We start from the raw sequence: 18,861 nt of genomic DNA on the forward strand, positions 1-18,861 counted from the left end.
TTTAATTCTGAAGACAATGAAAAGAAATCACAGATATTATTTTTATGAACAAGGAGTATTTAAAGTATACATAAAAATATTTTAGGGGATTCTTTCATAGAAATTGAATTTATTGAGGCTTCTTAAAATATACCTTCAATGATGTGTCTTATTGCCTTTCTTCTAAATCTAAGAAACAGAGACAGCCTTCCTTATAGCTCCATAGGCCTTCAAATTGCTTTCAAATATAGGCAGATATGTCTACTAATATCTGATGAGTGGTAAACCTCAGTAAAGGAGCAGTTCTCTGTTGATTATCATTAACAACCTGGACGGGTTTTCTGGCATTGCCAATTGATTGAGCCTGCTAGTGTTGACTTGGTTGTGAAATTTGGACAAAGTTCTGAGTCAGTCTCAGTTATGAATTTTGTTCATTGCTATGAGGAATTTAGTTAAAATAAAAAATGTTGTTTGGTAAATTGTCTTTCCCTCTATAAGAAAACCATGTAACCTAGAGCCAAATTTAACTAGAGACCCATTTACAGATTATGTCTCTAAAAGACTACATTTTCCTCTGCTGAAAAATGTTGTTGTTTAACATAGGAGGTGTTATTTAAACTTTTTGAGACTGTTATAATATGCTAAGTGTGCTTCCAGGAAAGGAAGTCATCTAATTTGGCAGTGGCATTGTTTTGCTTCAAAGCGGAAGAAGGAGGGTGAACATCAACATTGGACTCATGAATACTTAGAGAAAAATTTGTTTAGACTTCCTGGATGTCCAAGAGAATATTTATTTTTGCTTCCTGCAAATGAAGTCATCAGGCTTCAGTAGGATATGAATGTGCCAACTTGTCAAACAGCTAAATATAATAAGTGCTGGCAAGTATATTAGGAAATTTTTGTGGTTTTTAAAATTTTATTTAGAAAATTAAATTTAACAGGGTGACATTGATCAATAAGAATACATAGGCTTCAGGTAAACGTTTCTATAGCATTTGAACTATTGATTATGTATATACCCCTCACCCAAAGTCAAATCATTTTCCATCACTATGTATTTGTCTCTCTTTACTCCCTTCCCCCCACCCCCTTCGTCATATCCCCCTGCTCCCTTGTAACCACTTTTATCTATGTCCATGAGTCCTCAGTATTATATCCCACCTATGTGTGAAATCATACAGTTCTTTTGTTTTTTTTATCATGGGAAAACATATTGCTAGCCTATGCTATTTCAACTCTAAAAGCTTTAGTTTATCTTTCAGGGTAGTTATGAGAATTTTTATTTATTTATTTTTCTTTTTTTACAGGGAAAAATGGGTACAGGGGACTCCCAGCCTCCAGGACTGAGAGCCCGTTAGGAGATTTTTAATGAGATTCTGACTATGACCATGTTAAGCACTGCCTGGCAAAAAGATTTTCAGCCCATTAAAATTAATTATAAGTCTTACATTTATTTATTTATTTATTACAACTGATAATTTATTAAAAAGGCTGATTTAAGCATCTGCAATGGTGACTTCAACGTCAACTCCCAGCTCAATACTGATGGAAGTAATCTGTTTAACAATCTCAGAAGGGCTGTGCAAGTCAATGAGACATTTGTGGATCCTCATCTGAAACCGATCCCAAGGCTTGGAACCCTCCCCGCAGGGAGTTTTTCTTGTAGTGATTCTCAGAGTCTTGGTAGGCATTCAAATGGGTCCTTTCACTTTGAGATTTTTTTCCTTTGCACCTTTGATCAAGTCAGCACACACTAGAGAAAGAAAACGGTCTTTCAGTTCACTCTGAACAACCGAAGGCAGCTTAAGAAATTTTAACTGCTGCTGGCTCAGAATAGTGTATAAATCTATCATTTTAATTAAACAAGTGATTATCTCCTCATCGCCAAGTCTTACATTTATTTTATTGAAGTGGTGGACTCTGTTACAGATCCTTCTTAGGGTTTCTTAGGATTTATGCTTCTATTATATTACAAAGAGTCTAACAGTTTTTTTCTGCATGGAAACAACTTAGTCAAGAAGAATCTCCTGCCTTGCTTATTTCTAGTTGTCATTGTTCAAAATAATTTCTGGTTGAATTAAAATAAGCATCAGTGAGACTTTCTTAGTTATCTTAAGAAATAAATGTAATTATATACAGCAAAAGAATAGTCATGATTAGTGTATGAGCATAACATGTTATTGTAATTGTTTAGTTCATAGACCATTCTTCAAGGGCTGTTGACAGTAAACCCCAATTTGGAAATCACAATAGTGTAAATATGTTAAATATAATACTAGACTTTGGTTTCTTTATCTTCAGAATTAGGGTATTAGATCAGATTATTCCTAAGGGATCTTCCAGATCTTAAGTCTAATCAGCCTATGACAGTAATTGCAGACAATAAATTATAATGTATAAATAGAGAACCCACTGACATAATTAAAATATTTTAGGCAGCAGTAGGTAATGAGGCCCACACAAATTTAGACTTAAGTGATCTATATTTCTAACAACAAATAGGGAGAGCTTCTTTAGACAACATTAGGTTAAGACAACTGCGGTATTTTCAATGCATAGGGCAGTGATTCTTTAACAATTTTTTTAAAAATTTTATTTATTGAAAAAGAGTGGGAAGAAGCAGGAAGCATCTACTCACAGTAGTTGCTTTCTATATATGCCTTGACGGGTCAAGCCCAGGGATTTGAACCAGCAATTTCAGCATTGCAGTTTGATGCTTTATCCACTGTGCTACCACAGGTCAGGCAGGACAATGGTTCTTGAAGGGTGGTCCCCCAGTCAGCAGCATTAGCGTCCTCTAGGGACTTGTTAGAAAAGTGAATTCCTGGGTTTCTGAGCTCCACCCCAGGCTAACTAAATACTCGGAGCAAGGCCTAGATATCTGCATTGTAATATGCCTTCCAAGTGGTTCTCAAGTATGTTACTATTTGATAACCGCTGCCATGTGTAGTAAATCTCCAGATTTCCTTTGGGGAGTTCCTTCACCATCTTTCCTGTCACATGCTTTAGACAAGCCAATTAAGGAAAGACCCAGAAAGTGATTTAAAGATGTATAAATCAATTAAAACACAAGAAATTGTACAACACATACTCTTTAGATTTCTTGTTTGCATTTCTTACTTGTTCAGTGATCTGCCCCCAAAATTCTGGGGGCTGATTCTTTAACTTTAACATCATTCAGAAACATGTGCCAGTGCCCTTTATTGGTCTCTGCTCTTGCTTAGTTGCCCACTTTTGATTAGAGCTTAATTTGTAACTGTCTCCTGGAAGTTATTTAGTCATGATGGGAGATGTCTTCCCTAAAAGATGATCTATAAAAATCAGAATCAGACATAGCTGTCAGTTGCATTCCTTATCTGTGTCCAGCAGGGAAAATTTTCCACTTTTTAAAAAATACTTTTAGCCTAATATTAATATGTTTGGGGGTGCTTTTTCTGTCATTGAGACTTAGACAACTGATTTCTGCTTTTTGCAAAGAAGGGAGGTGGTTGGGGGTATGGAGTAAAGAGGGACAAATATAAGGTGATGGAAAATGATTTGACTTTGGGTGATGGGCACACAGCATAATTAACAGTTCAAATGCTATAGAAACATTTACCTGAAATCTATGTACTCTTATTGATCAATGTCACCTGGTTAAATTTAATTTTCTAAATAAAAAGAAAAAAGCAGTGTTTTTGATTGAAGACTTTCTGGTTTAAGGGTAAGGAAATTGTGGTGTTGTCACTTGTCATATGAAAACCCTGAAGTTACAAAGCGCAATACAATTTGCAAAATTTGTTGTGGATACCTTTTCCAGAGATGATAAAATAATGTAAATCTAGTGGGAATATTAAAATTTTGAAATTTAAAATAAAATAAACACCATTGAGAATTTTAGACTTTGATTGATGAAGAAATATTTTGTTTAATGTGGTTTATTAATTTTTATTAAATTTATTGGGGTGAAACTGGTTAATAAAATCATATAAATTTCAAGCGCACAATTCTAGAATCCATCCTCTGTATACTGCACTATATTCACCACCCCAAGTCAAGTCTGCTTTCACCACCATATATTTGACCACCTTTACCCATTGCTACCTCCTCCGCACCCCTCTTTTCCTCTGGTAAACAATATACCATGGTCTGTGGATGTCAATTTTTATTTGCTAATTAGTCTTGTTTGTTCATTTGTTTATTTCAGTTTAATATACAATATGAGTGAAATCATATGGTTTTTGACTTTTTCAGTCTGACTTATTTCTCTTAGCATGATTTTCTCAAGATCTATCCATGTTTTCCCAAATAGCAGTTTTTTATCTTTTCTTATGGCTGAGTAATATTCCATTGTATATATGTACCACATCTTCTTTATCCAATCATCCATCAGAGGATACTTTGGTTGCTATGTCTTGGTCACCATGACCAACAAATATAGGAGTGCATATATCTTTACAAACAAATGTTTTCAAATTTTTCAGGTAGATACATGAAAGATGGGTTGCTGTGCCATATGGTAATTCTATTCTTAATTTTTTGAGGTACTGTCATACTGTTTTTCATAGTATACTTTGTTCAAATATGGCTGTATTCAGTTTAAATTTCCACCAGCCATAAATGAGGGTTTCTTTTTCTCCACAACCTCTCCAACACCTGTTACTACTTGTCTTGTTGACAACAACCATTCTAACAGGTGTGAAGTGGTATCTCATTGTGGTTTTGATTTGGATTTCCCTAATAGTGAAGTTGAACATCTTCTCATATATCTGTTGGCCAGTTGTATGTCATCTTGGTAGAAGTGTCTGTTCAGGTCCTCCACCTATTTTTAAATTGGATTGTTTGTTGTATAGTTGTATAAATTCTTTATATATATTGGATATTAACTTTTTATGAGAGATACTGTTTACAAATATTTTTTCCTATTTGATTGGCTGACCGTTTCTTTTGCTGTGCAGAAGCTTTTTAGTTTGAGTGCCACCCATTTATTTTTGCTTTTACTTCCTTTGTCTTGGAGGTGAAATTTATAAAACCCTAAATTCAAGTTTCATAGGTTTAGTACCCATATATTTTCTTCTATGTATTTTATTGTTTCAGGTCTTATATTTAGGTCTTTGATCCACTTTGAGTTAATTTTTGTATATGGTGACAAATAGTAGTCTAGTTTCATTCTTTTGCACATGTTTTCCAATTTTCCAAGCACCATTCATTGAAGAGGCTTTCTTTCTCTCATTGTATGTTTTTGGCTCCTTTGTCCAAAACTATTTGCCCATATGCACGTGGGTTTATTTCTGGGCTCTCAATTCTGTTCCATTGGTTTCTGTGTCTTGATTTAATTTTATTTCTATTATTTCCTTTGAACAATTTAAAATAATCCCTTTGGGATATGTTCTATGTTTAAGTAAACCTAGTAAACTCAGGCAAAGATTGGAGATTTAGTCTTCCAGAGTCTTAGTAAGAAAAATGAGAATTTTAAAACATATCATAGAGAAAGGAAGGGACTTAAAGAAAAAGTCAACAGAACTTGGTGACTAAGTAGATTGAAAATTGGGTGGTATCAGAACAAAAATGGGGATATTTAGGTTGACTAAGAGATAAATAGGATGTGTTCAATGATGACATCTTAAATCTGAGTTAATAGTGGAACAGCTAAGAGAAAATATTTTGAGAAGTTGGACATACTGGTTGAGAACCAAGTGTGATATCAAAAGTAGAACAGTGTGGCCTGACCAGTGGTGGTGCAGTGAATAAAGCAGTGACCTGAAATGCTGAGGTTGCCGGTTTAAAACTCTGATCAAAGCACATACAAGAAGTAATTATTATGATGCTTCCTGCTTCCCCTGCCTTTCTCTCACCCTCCTCTCTCTAAAATGAATAAATAAAATCTTTAAAAAAAGAATAAGACATTGTGATAGAGTGGAGAAGGAAAAAGATCCATAATTGGAGACCAGAGTTTATATCTTGGCTCTACCATTATTCATGTGACCTTGAGGAGATTAAACTGACCTCTATTTTTATTTGTAACATGTATAACACCTGTTGTGCCTATCCCATAGGTAAGCAATAAGAATCAGATGAAATAGTTATATGTGAAAGGACTGACAGCTAAACGCTCTGCTTATTGCATACATTTGGAGACAAGAGAATGCCTGCAAAAATGCCTCTTAAAAATATTTCAGGTCTTAGAAAATGTTTTAGTTGTTTGGTATTTTAAATCTAACTTCTTAAGCAGAAAACAGATGCTAGACATTAGTGTAAATTAGAACTGGTTAGTAAAAGGACCAAGTGAAAGTTCTGCAAATACCACAATGAATAAGGGCAGAAATTTAGGTCTTTTAACATGAACAGAGAGATAACCAGGTAGAGAGTAAGTATAGAAAACGTATCAGACTAGAAAGATAGCATGGTGTAGGAGTAAGTTCTAATTGGAAGGCAAAACTTGTATTATTCTCTTTCTACTTTTACTATCTGAGTGTTTTTGGGCAAATCACTGGACCTATATGTGCTTCAGTTTCCAAATGAAATGAAGGGCTTCGATTAAATAATTTATGGGTAACTTTAAGTTGTAATACATTTATAGCACTTTGCTAGAATAGGGAAATTAGTCATTTTAGACAATTTCAGCATTGCCCTTAATTTTTTTCAAACTGAAATATATCTATTAATGTACTAAAACATCTGCACTTTCTGATTAAGAGTAATTGTGCAGTTCAGTTCTATTTCTCTGTTTATTCTCCTTACCAATATTTATAAGGAAACTTCTTTTCCTTAGTTCCACTCAGCCATGGGAAAGTTCTTATGTTTGTTTGTTTTTTTAGGGAATGAAAGTACAAGGAGAATTTCTTTGCCTTTTTATAATGTGTACATTAGATGCTGTCCATGGTCTTTATTTTAAAAGTGAGGGTTCTCAGTTTATCTTCCTGGAGAACTCGTGAAATATGCCATGGAATCAGAGGATTAAAGTTAATTTTAATGATACTCAGAGCAGCGATTTTTCTGTTTTAAATATTTTCTACTGCTTCCCTGGAAATCTACCATTGGCTGGAAAGCTACTAGTTTTAGAATATTTTCCACCTCCCCACCTCCCCAGGCAAGTTTAAATATTATGTGGTTATTTTCTTTATTACACTTATGATATTCAAGCTATCTTAGCATTAATATATTTTTTGTTTTCCAGTAAAAATAAAATGGCAAGCTTCTAAGTATCTGGAATTAAGGGGTGTGTGTGATCTTTTCTTTTTAATGGAATACTGTGGTTAACACTGGCTAATTCAGTTTACTAATTTTAACCACGGAATGTAATTACTCCTCATTTCCAGGTTGATGAAGATATTCTGCTTTACCTTGAAACATCTTGTCATGCCTCAGGGTCAGTATTCTGCCTGTTAAAAATAAATTACTGGATTTTTGTACTAGTATTGAAGGCAGTCAGATTTTTGTGTTACCAACTCTGACATAGTCATAAAACTATTTTTAATGAGTTAATTTAAATATATGCTTATTTATTTAATAGTTGCCTTTAAGGTAACATAAGTAGTATAGAAATGAACTCTGGTCATTTGATATATCTGTATTTAGTGTTTTAAAATATGTTTGAAAGCAGTGAAGTTTACTTTGTTCAGATATGAAACATGTAGAGAAAAACATTTCAAGTTTATAGTACTTGCTACCTGGATCAATGAGTTCAGTGCGTTTGAAAGTATAACATAGAACTATTATAGCAAAAATGGGATAGGTCTTAGAGTTAGATGATCAAGGTTCACATCCTGGTTAATTAACTAACTCAGTAGCTATGTAAGTTTGAGCAAGTCAACTTCTCTGAATCTCAGTTTCATCACCTCTAAAATTGTACTTACTTCACTGGCTATGAATACTTAATGATAATATGTATGGGAATGTGCCTAACCCCATCCTGCTCAATAAGAAATGCTGACTCTGAAAACTTTTTATTTTATATATGTGTAAGTACTATGGCTAATGTAAATCACATCCTTAGGAACCAAGCTATATTAAATTGAGACTGAAAATTTTATGTTGGACTCCTGATTCTAACCCTATTTTTCTAAAAAAGGGATGTGTTGGGATAAGTCTTACTCATTTATTCAAAAAAGTCTATAGCATCGGCTGTGTGCTGGGCACTGTTCTCGACGCTGGTGATACGGCCGTGGACAAAACACACACACTTTTGGCTCTTATAAGTAAATTTCAAACGGAGACTATAGTAAGTTATGAGTGAAAAGGATAATTTCAGATTGTGATCATTACTCTAAAGGAAATAAACAGGATTATGTAGTGGAGAATGATGGAAGGGAATCTAGTTTGATTAAGGAGATCTATGGGGGAAGGTCTTACTGAAGGAGCCAGCTGTGTGGAGGTCCAGAGGAAGAGAGTTTCTGGCAGAGGAAACAACAAATTCAAGGCCTTGACAAAGAATGGGAGAGTGAAATACTGTATTTGAGGGACGGAAAGTGGGCCAGTGGGATGGGTATAAGGAGGCAGAGTGTGGGGAGGGCATTTAGCAATACCACTGAGGTTTTTTATATTAACTTGAAAAGAAAATTGTATTTAAGACCATGTACCTTTTTGGATTTGAGGCCTGTGCACAACCATTTGAATTTTTGGACTCTATTTAACTTGCAGCATTGTATAACAGTAGGAAAAATTAAGCCTTATAAAGCATATACTTGATGCTCAGAAAAGTTTATATAAACTTTGACTTGTTAAGGAAACAGAATTTTTATCAAATGTTTTCATCCTTTATAGTTTACCAACTATAATTATCAAAATCTCAGAAATGTTTTTTTAGATTTTGATGATAACATTAAGGAGGAAGGCACATGGTTATCAGTTAGTTATGTTCCTATTTTTTCATGTAAGCAAAACTGACATGCAATTCTGGTTTATAAAACCATCATGAGAAAGCAGGTAAAAAAAATGAACATTTACTGATTTCTGTAGCAAGTTTTGATTCAAAAATTTTTAGTTTAATTTTTGTGTTTCTCTTACAAAGAAGCCCATACATTTAACATGCACAGAATACATAGTCTCCTACCTTTCATGAACTGTTTCAGGATCAGGCACTACCTATAAACTTTTTTCATCATAAAAACTCTTTGGAAAAGTCAGATCTCTTCTAGTTGATCCTAATTGCCTATTTGCCTCTGGAGAATTTGGAAACGAGGGCAGGCATTTTGCCATGACCTGCCTGAAGTCTATTTATTTTGCTAAGCTAACAAGCTTTGCAGATGTCATTCATGCGCCTGCTCTCTTGGGTATGAGACAGACGGGATGGGAGTTCACATGGGTGGATTTCTTCAGTTCTTCCCCTTGGAGATGATCTTTCACATGTGGGCCGTTCCTTCTGGGTTGCCCCCAAGGTCCTTATAAGCTACAAAGTCCTCAGTGGAGAAGCCCAGAAAAGTGCCTGTCTTCATAGGCAGATCCCAAGTTGTTTATAATTAGTCTTCCTGGAGTCCAGGTTGCTTAGAGAGGGTCTTCGGATCTCTCTGTGCCACAGTCTCTGGTTGGACCCAGGGAGGCAGAAACTGCCTGAGGGTTTGAGGTATGATGAGGATGAAAGCACTGGACTTAGCACTCTTGGTTGGAGTCACCTATGTGCTGGGTTATTTAGGGAAAATCAGACAATTTCAGGGAGTTACAGTTTCCTTACCTATAAAATGGGGATTATATTTCCTTTCTGAAGGGTGCTGTGACCATCAGGGATAATATGCTTTACATATCTACCACAGTATTTCAGATAATAGCCACTTGATACATTACTACTATTATTAATAAAAGTGCTTGTATTTATAACTTTTTATGTCATTAGGACAAGCAGTTCAGCAGTAAGTACTTTAGCAGGAAATGGCACTTTTTTTGTTACAGATCAGAATGTTCCAAACTAACCTTCGCCCTTTGCGCATTAGACTGGATTTGCCAATCAAATTTATAGTTGCAGATATCTTCAGCAACATGCACCAATCTATTTCCTTCTTAAATATATGTCATATAGTATTTTTTTCTTAAATACATATTTAAATGTATACTTTATATATAAAATGTATAATAATTACTATATGTGTATATGGTTCTCATAGGGACAAAGGATCCATATCACAGGTTTTAAAAAAAGTCTATCAAGGAAAATAAATGGCATAACTGAAGCTCTAGTCATTCTTTCATTCCAAAACTATCAACTGTGTACCTCTTAAGTGCAGGTACTATGCTACATGAAGGAGGTATACATTATCTATCTATCTATCTATCTATCTATCTATCTATCTATCTATCTGTTTATCTATATCTGCACACATTATATACAGTATGGGACTTAGATTCTAGGAGAATAAGCAGAGGATATATTTCACTCTAGGGATTTTTTTTTCGTTGTTCCAAACAAACAAAATAAAAACAATGCATTTAAATGGCTAAGTACTAGTTTTGTACAAGTAATGTACATTACTAATTTTCTGATATCAAACTTCCATTGGTAGGTTTTACTAAGAATCAATATGTTCCTGGCTTCATATCATTAACCTTAAACAATATCAAGAAAAGCAGTTTGCAGGCTGTGACTTTATATCTTGCCAAACATTTCTTATGAAATCACAGGCCCAACTGAGCTCTATATCCATTAAAAAAAATGCTTTAAGCTGATGCCTTGTTAATTTTTAAAATAAAAGAATGCTTCCCTTGAGGTGAAGGAATGGGTTATCTTCTATCATCCTTATATCTGAGGACAATCAATGGAAGGCAAGGAATACACAAAGTAGAAAGCTGCGTTCTATGAGGAACTATACTTTAAAATATTAACTATTTACTTTTATTTAAGTAGACAGAGATTATCCAATTAATCATGTGGTAAATAGAATCTGATGATTATAGGATATAGATTCTGCATTCTTTTATAGCATATTTATACTCACTTAATATGGTATAAATAATGCTTTCTTTTTTTTTTCTCCAGCAGAGATTGTATGTTCACTTTTTAAAATGCTTACTCTAAAGTACTCTTATTTAATGAAAATCCTTTTGGTATGTTCATTCATGTAAGCTGGTTGTAGAAAAATGAAATATATTGATTTACTTATTTTTCAAATAGAGTACATAGAATTCTTTTTTCTCACAACTTCTAGCTAACTTTTATGGGTCCTTCTCAACTCAATTCAAGGTTTCTCTCTAGACGGTTTTCCCTGACCACTCCATTCTGGCTTAAATGCCTCTATGTTGTTTCTCAAATACCCCAAGTGCTTGCTGTACTGTAGTAAGGTTGTTGATTCACTTTTGGGCAGGGATTCTGCTAGCATGGGCTCACCCTTGTTTCCTCATATAAGTACATTCTCAAAAATATTTACTGAATGAATGGGAATCTATAGTTAAAACTGCCTTTAAGGAGTTTATAGCCTAGTAGGTGATACAAACATTAATAAGAAAAATTATATAGTGAGCCCTTGACAATATGTGTTGGATGAGTGATTTACGCAGTGTATATGGCATGCCAGGAAATACACTAGATGAATTGCCTTTCATTTCTGCGGGCCTTTATAGTTTACAAAGTGCTCTCATTTCTGATCAGCGAGGGTCAGAAGACTGATCAGCCGGGGTCAGAAGACTAATCTAGATCCCTCTGGCAGTCTGCTCATATCTTAGCTTTTCAACTCTAGGATATAAGAATGTAGTTCCAAAGGTATATTTGTGTCAAGGACACCTTATAAAATATCCATTTACTCTGCTACCCAATTTACTTTCTCTTTCTTTGTAATCTCTGACTGTCTCTATTCTGATAATGACCAACCAAATCTTGGATTTGCAATACCTTATCTGTCCTTGGGAAGTCATTTAAACTTTCAAGCTGGTGAAAAAAATCATAAGTGCTTTGTCAACTATGTGCTATAATAACATAAAGCCTAATTAGTTTGAAAATAAATATGACAATCAGCATCAATTTCATGTTAGATGCTTTGGTTGTGTCTGAAAAGTACTCTGATACCTGGGAATGCTCAAGGACATGATGTTATCCATACTCTGAGACAAGCGTGGGAAGTATTGAATTAAATTATCATGATATATAACGAACAAGAAGGTGAATAGGCAAAGTGATGCTTCTTTGACCTTTTCATAGTACTAAACCATAAGATAGTTGCCTAATTGAATGGAGTAGAGCATGGTTTTGTGTTTTATTTGTGTTGCTTAACTTGAAAATTATCTGGTTTGTTACACCAGTAGGATGTTAACAAGAGGGAATTATTTTTTATCTATAAATAATTTTTGAACCACTTTTTTTCCCTGTGAACACGTTCGATTTGCTATGAACTTAATTATTTTTAAATCTTCAGAAACAGCTCTCATTAAGGTGAAATAATTCCATGTCACTTTCTGAGACATCTATTTAGTAATCAAGAGGATAGTGAGGTTAGAACCTAGATAATTCACAAATGGTAGAAGAGTTTTACGTGTCTAGCCTTTTAAAAAATTGTCTAATATAGAAAATACTTGGGGTGGGGAATGGCTCTACTGAAATCTTAAAGAAGTAACACAATGTATGTGTCCCTGGACATTTCTTCTTGATGCTGTCCGTGGTCTAATTGACTTTATTTTCTTCCTAGTGAAAAAGATGAACTTGATTTTCCATTTTTATTGGTCAGGCAGTGTCATTCACTTTCTCTCTCATCCTCCTTTCCCTCTCCACCCGGTTTCTTTCTATGTGTCTGTTTTAGTCTCTGCCTATGTGTCTAAGACGATGAAAAACAGTGTATTATTATGTAGAATGAAGCTTGTCAAGCACCTCAAAGGCAGTCTATGGAGCAGTTTCACTGGAAGAAAGGGAGGGATTTGAGGGAAGGGGGGAAGGTTAATCATTCCGCTGGTGAAGTGCTGCAGGAGCAACACAAAGCCCTGCCCACGTAATAAGTGCCTGCAGGGAGCCAGCAAGCAGAGAAAAGTTTGGAAAAAAACTCTTTTTTTTTTTTTTGGTCTCTTTGAATGGGGAACTTTTGTAAACACTTTTGAACCTCCTCCCACCCTAATTTTATAATACACATTTTTGTCTGAATATTCAGGTTGTTTGTGAATTCATGTGCGTCATAGACCACAGAAATAGGTACAGAAATAAAAGAAGAAAGCTAACGTTTTCTAAGTTCAGCCTCCAAATCTACAATTATTGTGGGGTTTTTGTTTGTTTGTTTGTTTTGTTTTGTTTTTTAATAAAAGTCCCTGGCCAGATATTCCTTATCTAGCTGTTAGTCATTTGTAAGATGCTGCCTTGTAATTGCAAGTGAGTTGAGACGTGATGTATGCTGCACCGCATGCACCTTAGCTTTTCAGTCCTATCTTTCCAGTCATTTAGACTCCCGGGAATCATGTTCATAATAAATAGCTTTTTATTACCCAAAGCCGCTGTTCTGGCAACCGAACGTCAGCCCGTTGATAGATGGGCCGGGTAGTTTTTTTGTGTTTTGCTTACTCAGAGTTGTTAGTAGGAGAGAGGAAGGCAGCAAAAGGGACTTTGGCACAGGAGCTCTTATGTGTATTCTGAAGCAGCAGATCAGAATTCAGAAACAAGGACGAGAGCTGAAATGTGATTCTCTGGTGCTCCGTGTAACACTCACCACCACGCTAGAACTGTGCGAGGCACTCACAGGAGGCTCGTTCCGATCACGGAATTCGCTAACAGACCATGCAGCCGCGGAGCCCAGCGAGCCACCAGGAAGTTTTGCCGGAGCTGATTGCTAGGGGCTTTTCCGGTGCCTAGGAGAATCCTGCCTGCCTTGAGCTGTACGGAGGAGGGCTCGACTTTCCCATGAGGGCCCCCCTTGGAAAAGCCGTCAGTGCTGAATCCAGGCTCTGCTTCTCTGTGTGTTATTTACCAAAAGGCTTTTCTCACCTTTCCTGATTTGCTGGTGTGGTTTCCATGTACTGAGTCCTGAGTAGGGAACCAGGATGGATTGCCTGTGCATTGTCACCACAAAGGTAGGATAGGAAACAGGGCTGTTGTTGTGTACAGCATTTTCCTATTATTATTCTGGTCCTGTAATTAAACAGCTCTGGTAGGTGCTGCCAGTTCATGAGATAAAATGATTAGTATAATTTACTTTGCTGGGCATTTTGTTTCCCAGGAGGGTCTGAGGGTCCTGTCTTTATTTGATTTCAACTTCTTAAAGTGATATTGTATGTTTGTGCAAATGCAAGGAGAATTTACCTGTGCTTTATGGCAGGATTTGCTTTTGTGTCTGTTTATAGCTCAATATTAGCATATCTATAGTAGTAGTATAGCTTACACATTATTTTAACATAAAATATCAGGGTAGTTTTTCTGAGTGTGATAATTAGCTTTTCATTTAAAAACCTTATCTTCTATGCTTGAAGAAACCAATCAGCTTTACTGTGGCTTGACATATTGTTCCTGATTGGAGAATTCTATATTCTGCATTTTCATAATATTTTAAAGGTAAAAAATCTTTAGGTCCTGATTTGAAACAAACACAACATTTATTGTTGAACTGATCCTCTCTATTTTGATTAGGAACAAATTGAATATTTGCATTATCAGAAATAGAAATAAAGCTAGGATTGGAATAAAATCAGTAGGCAATACTTTTATGAGGTTACTGAAACTAATTCAAAATTTCCAATACATTTTATTCTATGTTTGCTCTGAATAATGTATTTATATTTTATAAACACTGGTTACTTGAATAGAAATTACTATTATCTTAAGAAAAAACTAATTAAAACACATTCATTAGCTCTCTTTTTATTTTGCTTGTAAGCATACCATTTTAGGATCTTTTAGGATCTCACATTGATTGAACAGCCATTAAACATGATAAAATCAATAGCTTAATGCATGAGACTCATAAGTGTAGCTTTTCCTCTGTGATCTTCTTTCATTACTAAATAAAAGATTATTTAATATTAAAGCCACAAACCAAGTTTCCCATAGTATGACTGCAAATATTTTACTTTTAAAGGTTATATTTCAGAAAATATTAATGGCTATCTTCCTACAGGGCCTGGTATCACATGGCAACTTCAATTGATGTTGATTTGAAATCTAAAAACTTCTAGTTAGTTAGTTGACCAGTCTTCAAAGTTAGATGAATACCTTATTTTACTTCTAAAATATACCAAGCACCTAAATTTTTCCAGTTAAATCTGTAAAAATTAACTAATTTTTTTAAAACCAAGTGGGAAATTGTATTTCCTTATGTAATCTAGGAAAGGAAATAGTCTCTTAAATACATTTTACTCTTCCTGAGGTGTTACATTTGGTGCAGCTCTTTTTGAGAGAATACTATCAAGTCTGACCTACATGTGTTTCATAAGTTTTTCAAAATCCTGATAATTGCAGATAACATGAAATGTAATTAGTGCTTTAAAAATAAAAGTTGTAAGACCTTATTAAGTAGAACTAGAAACTGAAAGTCTTGCATTGAAAAAGTTAAATTAATATCTAAGTTCCCTCAATTTGGAAAACATGATCTAATTTTAAAAATGGGATGTGCTTTATGTCCACTTAGCAAAATATTAATAATCATAAATACAAAGGTAAGGCATATTATTTTGCTTTAAATGCTATATTAGAGATATATGTCATTATTCCAGTATTTTGACTTATCATATAAGTTACACAATTCAACAGGACAAACAGATATGAAATTTCATGAATTTTCTGATAAAATTACATGCATGAATATTTCCAGGGTAGTGTATATATCATCTTTTTAGTAAAAACATACAACAAAGTTATACTGTTAAATGGGAAATAATGCATGATTGATTTAAAAGCTGCATCTAGGTGAGGATTCTTCCTGGAGGCCTTCAGAGTGCGAACTTGTGCATTTCACCTACCACCATTGATACTCTTTTTTCCCCGTGTGCACTTGGGATGCCCTTGCTCCACTTTCCTGGGACTCCAACAGAAAACTTGCCAACAGCTTGCAAATTTTAATTCTATCTCAGTTTAACTCCCATTTTCTCTTCAGCAATGAGTCCATCTTCTAGCAGTTCTGGCTGAGACACTTTCTCATCTTGCTTTATGTGAGATTGAACTGCTTACCCCCTTATCTGTTTTAGGCTCCACCTTATCCACATGTTATCTAATATCACAGCTAGCCACCGCCCCTGTCAAAGTTTTCAGTGGCAGAGGAACATAAATACCTCCCCCGTCTCTTCTTTCCTCCTGTCTTGTCATGAAAGGCACCTCCTGTGCCTGCTCATTTTCCCACTCCCATTACACACGCTGGAGAAATAAATTCCTTTTCATGTTGTTGCTCCACATGCTTAAGCATGAATGTTAGAAGATAAATGAGAGGAGAGATTATAACAAATCAAGAGAAAGCATTGCCCAATGGTTATTATATAAAAGCACCTATTAGACATAAACAAAGAAGTATTTTTATTTTTAGTTTTTCTGCATATAAAAGGAAGCAAATAATTGTGGCACATTTCATAAGAATCTGACCTCCCTGATAAATTAATCCTACTCTAGATCTCACCCTTAAGACTAGATTGCTGAAGGTCTTTAGAGTTTCACTCTGGTCAGACTGATATGCAGAACTCCTCAGATTTGGGGTAAGACTGTTTAGGCTATAAAATCATCAGAGCCATCAAATGCCAGAGTTTCTGCCATATGGGTCCCAAGGTCTTTCCAGATGTTTAGATAATTCACTTTTATCAGATCTCTTTTATGTGGATGTTTCAGTCCAGTTTCAATTTCAAGTCTTTTGTCACAGATGTCACTACTTAGAAAGAGAACTAACATGACTAAGAGCAGAACTCTAAAACAGCAATTTTCAATCTTTTTTTCTCATGGTGCACATAAACTAATTATTAAAATTCTACAGCCCACCAAAAAAGTGTGTGTGTGTGTGTATGTGTGTGCGTGTGTGTGTGTGTGTATTTGCCCATATGACAAAGTAATTGGTATAATTTTGATTTTCAAAAATAATAATTACCCACCCTCTTTGGTTCCAAAAGTAACTTTAAAAAAAATCAGGTACCTAGCCTGATCAGGCCTTGCTGCAGTAGATAGAGCATCAACCCAGGATGCTTTAGAACACATTCAAAACCCAGAGGTCACTGGCTTGAGATTGGGCTCACAAGCTTGAGTGCTGAGTGCTGGGTCACCAGCTGAACGTGGGATCATAGACATGACCTCATGGTCACTGACTTGGGCCCAAGGTCACTGGCTTGAGCAAGAGGTCACTGGCTTGGCTGGAAGGCACCTTCTTCCCCTCACCCTCTATCAAGGCATGTATGAGAAAGCAATCAATGAACAACTAAGGTGCCGTAACTACAAGTTGATGCTTCTCATCTCTCTGCCTTCCTGTCTGTCTGTCCTTGTTTGTTCCTTTCTCTGTCTCTCTGTCTCTGTCACTAAAAAACAAACAATCAGGTGCCTATATTTGCATATAAGGATTTTTGATACCAGGAATTAACCAATCAGTCACAACCTTATTATGTAATGTGACCAATAACAAGCAACTGTATTATATGACTTACGTATTTATGGTTCAAGACAGGGCATTCATACCTGATAGCTGTTGTGTTGGTTGTTGTCATTTTTTTATTGGACAATCTAAACAGAGTTCCGTGCCCCTGACTAAATTGGTATTTAAAAATTGCTTTGGCCATCAGTTGAAAATCACTGTTCTAGAGCAAGACTTTGGATTTAAATTGAGATCTGGCTGTGGCCAGGTTGCTCAGTGGATAGAGCATTATCTGGGCATCCCAAAGTTGTGGGTTTGATCCACGTATGAGAAGCAATCAATAAGTACACAACTTAATAGAACAACTAGGTGGAACACTGAATTGATGCTTAGCTCTCCCTTTCACTCCCTTCCTCCCTCAATCAATGGAAAAATTTGAAAAAAGTAAATTGTGTTCTGACAGTTACTGGGTTTAGGACTTGGTACATTGTTCAACCTCTCTGAGCCTTGCTTTCCTCTTCTATAAAAAGGATATGATCACACCTATATTTAAGTGAGGTGGTAGAATATAGAAAGTACCTCACACAATTCCTGGCATATGGAAAGAATTGAGTTTGGACTAATTTATTGAGCAACTCACAATTTATATCTTTAGCCTATCCCTCTGTTTGGTTGTGGTCACTGATGTCACTGATGAAAATGAGATTATATCAGTAATACTGATTAAACATTATCTAGTAACTAATGTAGCACATTTTATAGAGTGAATGTTTCTTAAATATGTTTTGAATAATCAAAAGATAATAACCCCAATAATTTTGATAAGCAAAATACAAGGAAGATGATATTAGTCTATGATAAGGCAGATACACACTGTACTATGATTGGCAACAGGACAGCAGTTCTGGGTAGCAAGCATAATATTCTGGGCTAAATTTAATAAAATGCAAGCAGTCAGTAGAATTTTTCTTTTGCTGTGTAGGACTTCTTAAGTATAATATGTAATAACATATGGGGTTTGATACAAGGACAGAAGCAATGTGGAACTGTGAAATATCAAAGTACATCCGTACTCTGTGACTTTGGGCACCAAGAGGCATCAGGGCATTGATGCCTTTGTCTGTGAAATGAGTGTATTTTGATGCATCTCTGAGGTGCTTCCTATTCTACCTCTAAATTAATATCATTCTAAAGTATATAATCTCTGCAAATAAAATTACTCATGTATACTAAGTATCTTAAAATGTAGGAGTGGGTGAATCAAACATTGATATTCTTTCAGATGCCCATTAATCAGATGTACAGACATAAAACAAAGTTTTCAAAAATAATCTACGTGTGATCTCACTTATATGTGGAATCTAATGAACACAATAAACTGAGGAACAAAATAGAAACAGAGGGAGGGTTACTGAGAATAGATGGACAGCTGTCAGAGGGAAGGAGAAGAGGGGATGGGATCAAAGAAGGTGAA

General features: G+C 35.3%; 1 protein-coding gene and 1 non-coding gene across 4 annotated transcripts in view; one reads left to right on the top strand and one right to left on the bottom strand.

The window, feature by feature from the left end:
* The window catches only part of DLG2 (discs large MAGUK scaffold protein 2), a 2,196,962-nt gene that overhangs the window by 460,427 nt on the left and 1,717,674 nt on the right, over positions 1-18,861 (top strand). The gene's annotated exons all lie outside the window — the stretch shown is intronic.
* LOC136321354 (small nucleolar RNA U54) lies at positions 1,801-1,866 on the bottom strand. The gene has a single exon (XR_010728615.1). It is a non-coding gene; the product is annotated as a small nucleolar RNA U54 (small nucleolar RNA).

This window comes from Saccopteryx bilineata, chromosome 1 (genome assembly GCF_036850765.1).
Source record: "Saccopteryx bilineata isolate mSacBil1 chromosome 1, mSacBil1_pri_phased_curated, whole genome shotgun sequence".
Classification (NCBI taxonomy): domain Eukaryota; kingdom Metazoa; phylum Chordata; class Mammalia; order Chiroptera; family Emballonuridae; genus Saccopteryx; species Saccopteryx bilineata.